This window comes from Moschus berezovskii, chromosome 13, assembly GCF_049115385.1.
Source record: "Moschus berezovskii isolate FMDL1 chromosome 13, NW_MosBer_1.0, whole genome shotgun sequence".
Lineage (NCBI taxonomy): Eukaryota > Metazoa > Chordata > Mammalia > Artiodactyla > Moschidae > Moschus > Moschus berezovskii.
This window is the reverse complement of record NC_142472.1, coordinates 55,174,928-55,188,953: the sequence shown is the minus strand read 5'-3', so window position 1 is coordinate 55,188,953 and position 14,026 is coordinate 55,174,928. Positions and strand designations below refer to the sequence as shown.

Genomic DNA, 14,026 nt, shown 5'->3' with positions numbered 1-14,026 from the left:
CCTGTGGTATCTTCACAAAACAGAAAGAGGGCTACTCTTTGCAGCTGCTGCTGCTGCTGCTAAGTCACTTCAGTCGTGTCTGACTCTGTGCGACCCCATAGAGGGAAGCCCACCAGGCTCCCCCGTCCCTGGGATTCTCCAGGCAAGAACACTGGAGTGGGTTGCCATTTCCTTCTCCAATGTGTGAAAGTGAAAGTGAAGTCGCTCAGTCGTGTCCGACCCTTAGCGACCCCACGGACTGCAGCCTACCAGGCTCCTCCATCCATGGGATTTTCTAGGCAAGAGTACTGGAGTGGCTCGCCATTGCCTTCTCCGACTCTTTGCAGCTACGGGGTCACAAAAGAGAGACAACTGAGCAACTAAATAAGAAGAATAGTCAAACTCATAGAAAGTAGATTCGTGGTTGCCAGGGGCTGCAAGGAAGGGAAATGGGGCAAGAATACTGAAGTGGGTTGCCGAAACTGATCTAGAGTTTCAGTTTTTCAAGATGAAAAAATTACAGAGATTTTTTTGCACAGTCTGTGAATAGAGTTAACGCTACTAGACTACCTTACAAAGAGTTTAGATGGCAAGTTTTATGTTATGTGTTTTTACCACCAAAAAAAAGAAAAATCCTAGATAAATCTCCCAATGGCTGTGTGACCTTGACCTCATACAAACCAGCAAATTTCTTAGTCTGTTTCCTCAGCTGTAAGATGGGCATAGAGCACCCACCTTGAAAAGATAATCTGAGGATTAAATGAAAGCATGCATGTGATGCTCCTAACATAGTACCTAGCACGTGAAAAGCTGTTTTTTGTCACTAAGTCTTGTCCTACTGTTTTGTGACCCCATGGACTGTAGCCTGTCAGGTTCCTCTGTCCATGGGATATTCCAGGCAAGAATACTGGAGTGGGTTGCCATTTCCTCCTCCAGGGGATCTTCCCAACCCAGGGATCAAACCTGAGTGACCACATTGAAATCAAATTAAGTTGGTTCCCCTATTATCAAAACCTGGATGGTTTTCAAGACCAATTTGCCTTTTGCAGCATATTGTAGTGCAGCCCCCACAGAATTGAGGATGAAATAGTTAATTAGGAAACCTCCTGAACTGCGGCACCTAGAGATTTGTGATGGACTACACACAAAATATCCCAGCATCCCTATGCTTGATCAGAGGAAGGTCCCGAGTAAAGAGGTCATCCTTCCCATTCAAACAAGCTGGACATAATCTCTTCTGACACCAACTGGGCAGAATTCCTATGCCACTGGCCAGAACAATGAGTTTGCACATTTTCTGGTAGAGAACCCATCTGCAAAGCAGCAGTAAAAGAGTAGCAGTTATTTGGGTGTGCCCACAGCAGAGAACATACCTCCTTAGGAATATTATGACTGAATGTTTACTGTTTAATTGAAATCTGAGCAAATCCCATGCAGAGACCTAAGGCCAATGTGGAATATGCTTAGGAGAATAACCAGAATTTAAAAACCCAAGATGCAGAGGACTTCAGACGGGACCAGAATTTTCTGTGAGCTGCTCCTGGCTAAGGGTTTTTCTTACCCTTTGGGGGAAGGATTTGGGAGTTTATGCCAAAACTTCTTTCTGTATCACATATAGTTTGTTGCCTAAAATTGTAAGTTAGTTGGAAGTACCTGGATCGGTCTCATTTCCTAATGTGGCTTCAAGCTTTCTCCATACTTTTGTTATCTTCATGAAGTCGTGGGTCACAGACTGCTGTCAGCTATTATTACAACAAGATACCTGGACAGGGTGGACCCCTTCTGACTCTTGCAGTTAAAATGCTGGTGCCCGGAGTTTCCAGGTAAGCAGCAATGTTGTCTGGGTGTGCAGCCTGTAACAATAGCTCACCACACCCAGAAAGACAATATGACCAAATATTAAACGATCCTACTCAGGCACTGTGTCACGTAGGACACGCATCTTAAGATGTCAGGGCCCTCAAGAGGGTCAGTCAGATTGACTTCCTATTGCTCTCAACTTTCTCAGGCTGTTTTTTTTTTAAAGGTGTTCCATGGTCTGTCCCCGCCTTGACTGACAACATGGTGGAGGGTATGGAGCAAGGGGCTTTGGCATCCAGTCACAGTGAGGTGAGGTTCCATCTCTGCCTCCTTTCCTGACTGTGTAGGCTGATCCTATTACAGTACTTAATTTTTTGCAGCCTCGGAATTCTTCCTCCATAGGGTAGAATTTTCTAGAAACTACCTCAAGTCAACGGGGAAAATTGAGATGGTGTAGCTGAAGGATGCCTGTGGGGTGCTTCCTGGTCCATAGGAGCTGCCGCCCTCTCATTTCCCCTGATTCTAACCCTGGCTTCATTCTCTCTAATCCAGGGCGCTTGCCCTGAGGCCTGGAGCCTTTTCTCTGATGAGCCATTTTTCTGTCTTTACACACCCTTTGCCTTTACCAGTTATTTCTCTCTCTTTACCAGAAGGCTGACTGGACCCTTCATTTCGGGGTCATCCTTGGTGATCTCCAAGTATGTGTCTGGCTTGCCAGCATCTCCGCATTCTCTAATCAGGCTCCTGTTGGGACTTAGTTCTTTTTCATCACACTTCCCAGGGTTTTGTTTTCTGTTCCCACCCTGCATGTGTGTGTGTGTGTGTGTGAGAGAGAGAGAGAGAGAGCGCGAGAGCACGTGTGTGTTCTCTCTTATGTACCAGTACCACTTCCCAGCCCACGCTCCACATCCCATTTGTCGTCAGAGGCCCAGCAGGACAGGTCGGCCCCTACGTGCGCTCCAGCCTGCCTCTCCTCCCACCTCTACATCCTGCTTGGAACTTTCTCCTGAGTAGCCGCTGCTCATTAACTCGGCCTGAACCCCGGTCTCACAGCTACGTGTCCAAATGAAAGGGCTGCAGAGACCACGAGGATCTCCCTGCTTCCTGTGGAGAGAAGATCAATCTTTCCTTTCCCTTCAACTTATAGTCAACTTCCTCCAGGAAGTGGGTGCTCTGTATTTTACACCATGTCAGAGGTACCAGTTAAATCCTGGAGTTCTTATCTGAGAATTGAATGGAGGGTTTCAACAAGTGCTCCAAAGCGGGTTCTTCTCCCTTGGTCCTGTTCATATAACTTCGTCTGGCTCACAAACATCCTGTTTGTTTAAAGTGCGTCTCTGTGATCTGCTGTTTCCCCCTCATCGATACTATTGAGGACGAAGCAACCTACAGAGTTTATTTGTTCTGTCTTATGCTAAAAACAAGAACATGGAACTATTGGTGACCAGGCCCGCCCTGACATTTGGAAACCACACCACGGGCTCTTGGTCCCCCACCGTGAGTCCTGGTAGAATCTCAGGGGTAGCTGTGAGGGTCTGATAAAGCCCAGGGCCTGGCACCCTGCAGCTTTTAAAGAGTGAGCTGAGGCAAACTGCTGCGAGGAGACTCGGGAGAGCAGCTTGTTTATCTCCACTTTCTCCACGGACTCTCTCGACACAGATGGTTGCTGTTTTGTTTTAACAAATTTTGATTTTTTTTCTGCCCCCTCATGGTTAAAGGAGAAAACAAGCTTTTAAAATGATCTAATCTTTGGTATTACTTGATGGGAGATCACCAACCCCCCAGGGTGTGAGTCGGAGGAGGGCTGGTGTTAGGATAGGAGATTCAGAATTCAGAACCTTCGAAGAAGCTGTGTGGACACCTGTTGAATAATGAGTCGGACCTTGGTTCCCCATCCACAAAAAATGGGAGTTACTGTGTGTGGGCTGCCAGGTTTTTAAACAAGGAAGAAATTTAAACATATTTTCAGTGCAAAGAACTGCACAGATTTTTGTCGATTAATTTTTTTTATTGGAGTCTAATTGATTTACAATGTTGTGTTAGTTTCTGCTGTATGGCAAAGCGATGCATAGATTTTTATGATGATTATAGGTAATATAATGTAGGTATAATACACTCGTATTCATTTTGTGTGAATCCCCCCCAAAAGCCTCCAAGGCAGGACTTGGGACTCCTAGTTGACAGTGACGAGGACAAAGTTTGAGGGAACCCTCGACTGGACTTGAGTCCCAACTGCTGGTGAAGGTTGCTTCAGTATTAACTTTTGTAGATTATACATCACAAATAGAACCCATGCTCATCATAAAAACATCCGAACAACAGAAATATTTAAAGTATGGAAAGCAAAAAGTGATGGGCCTGACTCCCCAGAAGGGGGTGAGCAGGGATTCCCCGGTCAGGGAACTAAGTTCCCACAGCCGCATGGTGAGGCCAAAAAAATAAAATGGGTACCACACAGTTTAACTTTTAGAACACTTAAGGAAGGTTAGAGGTGATATACATAAAATGCCAGGCGAATGCTGAGGAAGGAGAATCATTTCTCTATTAGTTATTTCTAATAACTTAAGTCTATTAGTTATTTCTAATAGACTTTTAAATTTCTAGGGTATTTTTCTTTCTTCAACTACCAGAATACTATTTTTCTCCTGATTTGAGCAAGATTGGCTGTACTTCACAGAGATACTCTCCAAGATGCTTTATTTTAATAAATTCTCAGTGGGGTTCATTCCTGTTTGCTTTTTTTAAAGTCAGTGGTTTTCATGTTAGAATTATTTGGGAAGCTTGGAAAAACCTCAAATCATGCCACACCACAGAGCATCAGAATCTCTATGGGCAAGACCTAAACCTCTGTATTTTTCTAAAGATCCTCAGGTGACCTCAATACTCAAGCTGAGCAAAGGATCATCACTTTCTGTGATGCTGTAGGTGCTGTCAATAAATAAACAGACCAGAGCAGCTTAGGTTTCATTTGCTCAACGTGTTTGTGTTAAAGAGTTTATTACCTTTCCTCTTTCAATGGAGTGTAATTAATATTTAAATACACATGCAGAGGGAATGCCAGATAAAATTAAATCAATTTTGTTGTTGTTGTTCAGTCGCTCAGTCGTGTCTGACTCTTTGCGACCCCATGGACTGCAGCACATCAGGCATCCCAGCCCATCACTATCTCCCAGAATTTGCTCACACTCATGTCCATTGAGTGGGTGATGCTGTCTAATCATCTCATCCTCAGTTACCCTCTTCTCTTTTGTCTTCAATCTTTCTCAGCATTAGGGCCTTTTCCAATGAGTCAGCCTTTGGCATCAGGTGGCGAAATCATGAAGGATAGATATTTTTATTATAAGACCACTTTAAAGAATATTTATTTTTTAAATATTATTTTAGTTATTTATTTGGCCATGCCTCAAAGTATGTATCCAAGCAGGGCTCGAACCTGTGCATTGGAGGTGTGACGTCTTAACCACTGGACTACCAGGGAAGTTCCTTAAAGGATATTTATAAAGTAGGAAAAAGCAAGCAGGCAAGCAATTCACAAATAATCTCACCACCTTTATATTATCTATAAATCTCTCCTGATGTGCTAGCAATTTTGCATTTAGTTTTTCTGTAAATAGATTTATAGTATGTAATTATCCTATCAGATGTTAAAATTCTTTTTCATTAGCGACCAATTAGGGAATGATTATATTATAGAGAAATTTGGCTTTGGGCTCTGAGCTCTGAAGGGGCAAATTCGATGCCGTCTCACCTTGGTCACAGTGGGGAGTCTACATTCCCTGAAGCCTTTTTGTCACTTTGATTTCACCTCCTTTTTCAGAATGGAATAACGCCATGGAAATATGCAGGTGATAACAAGGATGGGCTGGAACCGGGAAGAGAGGAAAGACATGGCTTCCACATGTTACTGTGAAGTCAGGTTTTGTAATTTGTTCTTCACAGTGAAAACCGCACTTGTTAAGAAGCTCTTCACAGAACCTGTGGGAAAAGCACTAACACTGGGTGGCAGTGGCTGCCAGCAGGGGGGAATCATGTAACTGGGGGAGAGGATTCACCCTGTGCCCTTCCAGACCATATTCACTGATTTCTTCCCCAAAAGAGCAAATACAGAGTTTAAAACAATCTCCTCTTTTTTTTTTTTTTCTGGAATATGATTTTTTTTTTCAAATTGAAGTATAGTTGACTTACAATGTTGTGTTAGTTTCAGCAAAGAAATTCAGTTGTACATACACAAACAGTCTATTTTTGACTGATAACTACTTTCTATTGTCCCTTTCTGGGACAGGTGCTGTGTTGGGTGTGTTTATGTTTTCTCATTTTCTGGATTCACGTTTGCTTTGTCATAGTAGTTGTTCCAAATTGTACACAGATCTGGCTTGACCTTTGGAAGCTGATTGATAAACCTGCCCACAGGTATTCCGAGGAACCCAAGGACAAAGAACAGACAAGTCACTGGACGTGGGGCCACAAGGCAGGTATTGAAGGGAATGGGCTGTGGGCGGGAAATACTTAGACAGGGTGGGGCAAGAGAGAAGAGATTCCCAGGAAAAAAGGGAGATTTCCAAGTTGTGTATGTGGCAGGAGGACCTTTGTGGAGTGTGGGGGAGGAGACAGGTGCAGCCTGAGAGGGGTGCTCAACCAGAGCGATCCCACTGCGCATGAGGAGTCTGTTTATATTGGGCTCCAGTCTGACAACCCCAGGAAGGCTCCCCCTGCCCTCTCTTCATCATAAAGGAGAACCCGTGGGGACTGGAAGATAAGTTTTGGACAGTGTCAGCTGTGGTAGGCCCAAAGAAGGTGTTCGCTGCCTGATTGCCTTGATTCAACTCCAGGAGAGGGGAGCCCTCTACATTTGTTTGTGGGGAGGCCCTGCCCTGCCCAATCTGTAAGAGGGTGCATTTACACCAGTTGTCCTAAGTGAACTGAAGGCAAAAGGAGCTGAGAGATGACATTGAAGAGTAGGCTGGCATTTGCAGCGCCATGGATGGACCTAGAGATGATCGTATTAAGTGAAGTAAGTCAGAGAAAGACAAGCATTGTATGATATCACTTCTATGTGCAAACAAATACAGTACCAATGAAGTTATCTGCGAAGCAGAAGCAGACTCACAAACGTAAGAGAACAGACTCATGGTTGCCAAGGGGAATGGATTGGGAGTCTGGGGTTAGCAGATGCAAGCTAACATGTATAGAATGGATAAACAACAGGGTTCTACTGAACAGCACAAGGAACTATACTCAATAATATATAGATAGTAATAATATAATAATAATACGCCTGTAATAAACCGTAATGGAAAAGAAAAAAACTGTGGGCTGGGACATTTTTGACATCCCCAAACGGATGGAAGGGGAGGCTCTTGGTACTTCTTGAAAGGAGAAGTGGCCAGTGATTCAATGCAAAGGAGGAGAGATTTTAGAATAAGATGGATGTCTGCCCAAATAACTCACCAATGACAATTCTCTGGTCAGATCCTCTCTGAAGCATTTCTAGGTAACTGTTTCCGGTGCCAGGAAGGAACACAAGAAGCAGGACCACAACCATCTCCACGGCCCCTTCAGGCATCCCTTGCCACACACCTGGTGATTGTTGAGTAAGTCAGACACTCACGGAGTTCATGCCATTCTGCAGGCAGGTATCCTGTCTGGGTTCTCATTTTATTTCCTTCAGATTTTATTACAATTTGCGGTGATTTTCTTTCTTTCTTTTTTTTGTTGTTGTTTGTTTGTTTTTTGGTTTGTCTTTCCTTTGTTCACCCCACTGGACAGTAAGTTCTGTGAGGGTTAATCAGCTCTGCACCTAGACAGTGCCTAGTACAGAGCAGGTAGCTCATAACTATTTGCTGAATTAAAATAATGAGTTGCAGAATATTCAGGAATAAATGCATACATGAAATTTATAAACATAGTGCAACAAAAGATTAAAGTACTAACTATTCTATTTTCTATTTTCATCTGTTTCACTCTGTGCCAACCTAGGGGCTTCCCTGGTGGCTCAGATGGTAAAGAATTTGCCTGCAATGCGGGAGACCCGGGTTCGATACCTGGGTCGGGAAGATCCCCTGGAGAAGAAAATAGCAACCCACTCCAGTATTCTTGCTTGGAAAATCCCATAGACAGTGGAGCCTGGCAGACTACTGAACGACTTCACTTCTTCAACCTAGGCTGTGACTTCTTTTTACTTTTTTTTGGCCTGTGGTTTTTCCTCTAATCCTAGCACTTGGGAAGCCACTTGGGTCACTGCCTGATTATCATTTACCTACTTCAGCCACCAAGAGAGAGTGAGATGGCAGGGGGACATCGGCACTAGAAAGCCTGCCCCGCGAGCTAGTCCCTCTGGCCTCATCTTGTCCCTTTATGACATGTTCCAAGTGCCCTGAAGCCCCTCCCATGCACTGGCACATGCCCTGAAGGTATTGAACAAATTCACACCTTGGAATAGCTTGCCCATTTGTCTAGTTTTATCATCAGGTCCTGAATGAGATAGACAGCGAGGAAGCCGCTGAGCCTTTGGACAAGGGCAGGCCCGGGTGATGGAGGAACTGAGTGAATACACAGGAACAGCACAGGGCTGAGGGGCCGAGAATAAACCCAAGGGCCCTGGTGCCTGATGCTCCAGGGATCAAGGCTTAACATGGCAGAGAGCTCTGGAAGTGGCTTATAAGTGCATCGTGTTATTAAAGTCACTTTCATACCAGATGAATCCAGTGTCCTCTACTCATTAGTAGTATCTGGCACGGCACTGAATATTTTGTGCGCATTCACCAGGCATCACTGGTAGGGAGACTGGATGACATGTTCCCTCCATTTCACAGATGTACAAACTGATGTTCAGTGCGGTCAAGTAGCTGGCTCAAGGTTACATAACTAATGGCAGAGACAAGCTGTGAACCCAGGCGGTAGGGTTCTGAAGTCTTCGCCCCTAATACTATAAAGGCTCCTCCTCCTGGTCCGTCATGGCGAAAGCTCAGTGTAGGCACAGACTGAAACTCTGACCTTAATTCCATGTATTTTCAAATCAGATGACAGCAATGGCCCCTTGTTTTTCTTCTGGCTTGGGATCAATGCAGAAATGAGTGTTTAAGGACCAACTCGAGTGGGAGGAAAGTCTTTGACAAGGAATTCATGTCCCATGAGGCTCCAAAGTGACTGAGGGCGGTGCGCCTCACTTGAAGGGGGGCTGGGGATGAAAGGATGTCGTGTCTAATGAGGGAGCGTCTGGAATTTTTCATGAAAAATGGCAGCACAGCCCTGGAAAAACCATGTCATTCTCTATCTCTCCAAGACACAGATGGGATGCGTGGTACTCCCCTGGGACAAGCTCTGACAGGAATTCTGGTGGCAGGAAGGACAGCAGCGCCCACCACAGGGATCAAGAGAGGCCTCCAAAAACAACAGGTAGTGATTCATCCGCTTGCAACGTGAAGGACACTTGGGGATGTTTTGGCTGTTGATGCCTGGCCTCACCATCCAGGATCTCCGCGGAAACTCATGGGATTGCTGTGTGTGGCCTCTCACGCTACTACAGCCCTCTTCCGAGGGCCCATGGAACTTGTTATGATGACCCCTCAAGCCCTGTGAAGGGTGACAGGTACCCCGAGAAGACCCTTAAAAGGAGCACCATAGACTTTCCCATCTCTCTCCCCTCTCCTCTTAGATTCTCCAAAGAAGAAATCAGAGACTGAAGGCAGGAAGTGGCCCTTATCCTGTGATCTCACAGCATCCCACTTGGAGCTCAGTGCCCCAAAGGGAGACCTCTTCTCTGAAGTGATAAGATGAGATGCTTTCTGTAAGATCTGAGAGGCTGTTGGGGCTTAGGGCAGTCTTGTCAGCAGGACACTGGCTGCTTGATCAGGGGCTTAAATCATAATCTCCAGGAGACTCCTGTGGCTAAAACTCTCAAGAACTGACATGAGGACCAAACAATTGAGGAATTCATGCCCCAGATCGGAGGGAAATGAGCGGATGCCTGGAAGATTCTGGGGCCAGTTCACTTACAGCGTCATGAAAGACTTTGACACCAGATTAGATATCCTTCCTGCCCTGTAAGTTATGTTCTGGGTTTTCTGTGAGAACACAGACATCTTTATCAGGAAAGAAGGATGCAGGAGCACCAGTCCCTCAGAGAAAAGAGAGCCCAGGAAAACACATCAGGATTAAAACAGCAGAACAAGCATCATTGTGAAAACAGGACTAGAGGAGGTTAATTTCATCTGGGCAAGGCGCTTAATAGGCACATTGGGAGGGCATGCTAGGGGGTTGTTCAGTCTCTCAATTGTGTCCAACTCTTTGCGATCCCATGGACTGCAGCACGCCAGGCTCCCCTGCCTTTCACTATCTCCTGGAGCTTGCTCAAACTCATGTCCATTGAGTCAATGATAACATCTAACCATCTCATCCTCTGTCACCCCCTTCTCCTCCTGCCCTCGATCTTTCCCAGCATCAGGGTCTTTTCCAGTGAGTCAACTCTTTGAATCAGGTAGCCAAAGTATTGGAGCTTCAGCTTCAGCATCAGTCCTTCCAATGAGTATTCAGGGTTGATTTCCTTTAGGATGGACTGGTTTGATCTCCTTGCTGTTCAAGGGACTCTAAAGAGTCTTTTCCAGCACCACAGTTCAAAAGTATTCTCGGTGGAGGAGACAGCATTTCTAAAAACCCTACAATGAGATACTACCTCACACCCCATAGGATGCCTGTTGTCAAAAAGTAGCTGGTGGGGATGTGGAGAAATTGGAACCCTTGTACACTGTTAGGGGGAACGTAAAATGGTGCAGCTGCTATGGAAAACAGTATGGAGGTTCCTCAAAAAAAAAAAAACTAGAACTACCATGTGATACAACAGTACCACTTCTGAGTATATACCTGAAAGAATTAAAAGGAGGAACCAAATGGATATTTGTACATCTTGTTAATAGTAGTTTTATTCATAATAGTTGAAAGGTGGAAACAACCTAAGCACCCACTGATGGATGAATGGATAAACCAATGTGATCTAGTCATACAATAAAATTTCATTCATTTCCCCCAAAGGAAGGAAATCCTCACATATTCCTACGACATGAATAAATCTTGAGGACATTATGCTAAGTGAAAAAGCCAGTCACATAAGGACAGATTCTGTATGATTTGACTTACATGAATGAGAGACTGGTAAGATTCATAGACACAGAAAGTAGGATAGTGGTTGTCAGAGGCTTGGGGGGCAAGAATTGAGTTTTTGTCTCATGAACACAGTTTCAGTTTCACAGATAAAAAATAGTTTGTGGTAGACAGTGGTGGCAGTTGCACAACCCCAGTCCATTCTAAAGGAGATCAATCCTGGGTGTTCATTGGAAGGACTGATGCTAAAGTTGAAACTGCAATACTTTGGCCACCTCATGTGAAGAGTTGACTCACTGGAAAAGAGTCTGATGCTAGGAGGGATTTGGGGCGGGAGGAGAAGGGTACGACAGAGAATGAGATGGCTGGATGGCATCACCGACTCTATGGACATGAGTTTGAGTGAACTCCGGGAGTTGGTGATGGACAGGGAGACCTGGCGTGCTGTGATTCATGGGGTCGCAGAGAGTTGGACACGACTGAGCGCCTGAACTGAACTGAGTGCCACTGAACCATGTGCTTAAAAACCGTTACAATAAGTTTTATGTTATGTGTATTTCACCACCAAAAAAAAGGCCCCAAAACTAAAAAAACAAGAGGTAGAGTGAATTTTAAAGGAAAGATGAGTCTGTGAGCAGACGCCTTAGGAGACGGATCAGCAGATAAAAGCAAGCCAGGTCTGAGCCAGACTAAACCAAATGTCTTGCTTCATGTTATGTGACAAGGAGAAGGGAGAAGATGGGAAGAAGAAATTCAAAACAAGTGATCTATGGGGAGAAATAGCTATGTCTTGAAAATTACACAATAAGTATCATGGTCGTGTTTAGCATAAATAAATTTTATGCTCTTTTGCTGTAAAATATGGTATTTGGAACTCTCCCAAAGTCATTCCTGTTATGAAGTTGGAGAGAAACAGAAAGATTCCAAGTTAGAAAGTTCCCGTAAAGGCTGTGCCCCTTACCCATCACCCAGGCATCAGGTGGGCATCCCAAGAAGCACGTGTAAATTAGAGGAGGGCTGAGTAAAGGGACCCTTTACAAAGATGTGGGCAGGCAATCACAAAGGATGTGATAGTATTCTAAAGCAGCGGTCCCCAGTCTTTTTTGGCACCAGGGACTGGTCTCTTGGAAGACAATTTTTCCACAGACCGAGGTGGTGGGGGATGGTTTCGGGATAATTCAAGTACGTTACATTTATTGTGCACTTTATTATTATTACACCAGCTGCACCTCAGATCATCAGGCATTCATTGCCAGAGGTTGGGGACCCCTGTTCCAGAGCAGCAGGAGGAATTGTTATCATCTCTAGACCTGTAGGGTCAGGGGAGTGCATAGTTACTGGATCAAGAAGGAGTGAGTCGCATGGCTCTGAGGCTGCCCCTTGAGGAACAGTGACCTTTGGAGCACGGATGAAGCCAGCCCTAGACAGTCCCACCAAGAGGGAACCTGAGGGGAAAAATTACCCTTAACTCATTCCTCCTCATGCCTGGGACCTCGAGCCAAGGTTTCCCCTAGGCCAAGCCCAGCTGGAAGCCAGAGGTTAAGGATCCCGTCCGAGGTGACTCTAACCTTATGGAATGTCAGCATCCCCTGGAAGGCTTGGCAAAACACAGATGGCTGGACCCTACCCCAAAGCTTCTGGTCCCCAAAGTCGTAGGTCTAAGGTGGGAGCTGAGATTCTGCATGTTTAATAAGTTCTCAGGTGAAACCGAGGATGTTCATCTAGGGACCACGTTGCCGGTGAGTCCACACGAGGGGACCTCCCACAACAACGGGAGGAAAACAGGTGGATCTGAGAAGACAAACAGTGTGTTGAACGTAAAGGTGTTGCCGGACGTCGTGTTAGGTCTGCCAGCTTTGAGGCCTCCATTTTCTCTCCCATGAAGCGAGCAAGGTCTGTGGCGTCCCTTCCAGCGCATTCTGTGACGCCCACCTCGGACACCGGGCTGCAGAATCCAATGCCCTGTTCTCTGGGTGACCACAGAGGCTTCGTTACAGGTGAAGCGGTTCCTCTCGCTGTGGACTATCCAGCGGTGGCAAGCGGCTTGCTGAGGGTGGGGTGAGTTGTCTGGGGGAGTCTTACATATGTTTTCTCATTGTTTTTCCTGTTGGATGTGACACTGTTTGGGAAAGGACATAAACATTTTAACTTTTCCACATTATTTCCTTGTAGATGAGTTGTTTACTCCATCAGATAAACTATCTTCCAAAGTCAGGAGGCCCCATTTGATTTGTGTGAAATCAAGCATCATGGCAATCGTTTTAAATATATCAGGAGAATGCACTGAGTGAGCAAAAGTCCATTCGGTTTATACTGATTTTGCTTTTGAAATCACTGTTGGCTGTTCTGCTTGCAAAATACCTTTTTCAGGAGCTCATTTGTTAAAACCAGAAGACACCGATTGTCCCCCTGGTCATTGGTGGTCCTGCATGCGTGAGACATGTATGTACTCCGAAGGTTTATGCGTCTCCTTGAGGGTGTTTGAGTCCAGGATGTTTGCAATCAGGCAGATGATAGACAGGCATGGCTGGAAGGGGCTGGAACATTCCCATCTGTCCCTCATTCCCCCTTTTGTCTTCATTTGATTTTTCAAAAGACATTTCTTAAATTCTCATGCAATAGCTGGTTAAAAATAGACTGCTTCTCAGCAGTTAAAAACTGCCACGTCCAGGAATCTTCAAACAGCTTTTGAACAATCATTTTACTCTCTCTTCAGGGTATCTCTGACCCAGAAGTTTAAGTCATTCTGAAATTACCGATTCACGTATCGATTCACTTATTTGCGTGTGGCTAAGAACTCAATCAGCTTGTAAGTCCTGGGGGAAGATGGCAGTTGGGAAACTTGTGTCCCAATTCTGACAATTTGAAGTTTCAGGTTTCTTCAGGGTAGATTTTTCACTGGGAACTTTCAGAGACATGACCCAGGTCTGTCTCTACTGACCCGTCTCATTCATTTAACAAACTGTATTGAGCACCTGCAGGGTCTGGAAGGCTGGGCTGTTTGGGCTCTTCGTGAAACAGACATAGATGTGTGTAAGGTACTAATATAAGGTGAGGAGTTCTCTCACTGGACTCGAAGGTTCCTGAAGACAGGGACTGAGTTGCTCATTTTATGATTATATCCCCAGTTGCCTAGCACATACTGAGTGCT

At 45.2% G+C, this 14,026-nt stretch overlaps 1 long non-coding RNA gene across 2 annotated transcripts; it reads left to right on the top strand.

The window, feature by feature from the left end:
- Positions 1-612: 612 nt before the first annotated feature.
- Positions 613-10,255, top strand: LOC129556363 (uncharacterized). Of its 2 annotated transcripts, XR_008685984.2 has the most exons (4): positions 613-2,088; positions 6,190-6,251; positions 7,249-7,370; positions 7,756-10,255. It is a non-coding gene; the product is annotated as an uncharacterized LOC129556363 (long non-coding RNA). The 2 variants fall into 2 exon arrangements; XR_008685983.2 differs by having other exon boundaries at positions 613-6,251.
- Positions 10,256-14,026: the final 3,771 nt, after the last annotated feature.